Here is a 1,193-nt window from a genome sequence, read left to right as displayed (position 1 = left end):
GCTTACGGGATTAAGGCGTTTGGCAATATATATATATATATATATATATATATATATATATATATATATTTACTTATTTATTTATCGACGCACACCTACACCTACATATGACGAAAAAGTGAGAAAATATGAAGGTGAAGGCATCAGACAACGTTATTAGATCCAGCCGAGAGACCTAACAACACTGAAGCCAGCATTTCGCATCCCATCCAGCATCGAAAGCTGCCACACAACACGAATGTGAACCCAAACACAGCAATATATTAACCGGATGACACAATTATACACCAGGTAGCTTGTTTAACCAATAGGAAGGGATCTTATGTATCATAAGTAGATGCTAGGAAATACACGGAAATCCTACGAAACAAATGGAGATTTTACGCAACACAGGGGGTTTTACGTAACACAAACATTATACGGAACACAGGAAGACATTGAGCTGAAGAGATATATTTGGCATCTCGCATAAAAAAACTGATCATACTCATCAATGGGAATTCACCTAATAGAGAGGCTTTACGAAGCGGGAAGAGTTTATTAAGCACAAGGAAATTATATTAGACAGAAATATTGTGTCTTAGTTAATTGTATCAAAGGGAGATTTTGCGGAATTTTAAGAAACATAGAGATATTTTAGTTATCACAAAACATTCATGCAAAGTAAGAAGAATTTACGCAACGCAGAAGATTTTACGCAACTTGGGAAAATCTTACTCAAAACAGGTGGAATTTAAGGAAGAAATTTTACGCAACATAGAACGATCTTAAGCAACAAAGGGAGATTTTATATATTACAGGGATATTTCAAACAACACAAAGACTTTCACGACACGGAGATATCATCATCATCATCATCATCATTTTCCTGACCCTTTTTCCTGCCTAGTGATGGGGTGAGATAAAATTTTGAAATATGGAGAGAGAGAGAGAGAGAGAGAGAGAGAGAGAGAGAGAGAGAGAGAGAGAGAGAGAGAGAGAGAGAGAGAGAGAGAGAGCGAGAGAGAGAGAGAGAGACAGAGACAGACAGACAGACAGACAGACAGACAGACAGAGACAGAGACGGAGAGACAGACAGACAGACAGACAGACAGACAGATAGAGAGGTACGGCATATTGCAATTGGATTCCCGTTCAACATGAGAAAGAAAAGTACCTAACAATTGAATTCTTGCTCTGACTGTGTGTGTGTG

Source organism: Coenobita brevimanus, chromosome 100 (genome assembly GCF_032717465.1).
Source record: "Coenobita brevimanus isolate Jiangsu-jjx chromosome 100, ASM3271746v2, whole genome shotgun sequence".
Taxonomy (NCBI): domain Eukaryota; kingdom Metazoa; phylum Arthropoda; class Malacostraca; order Decapoda; family Coenobitidae; genus Coenobita; species Coenobita brevimanus.
This window is presented reverse-complemented; position numbering follows the sequence as displayed.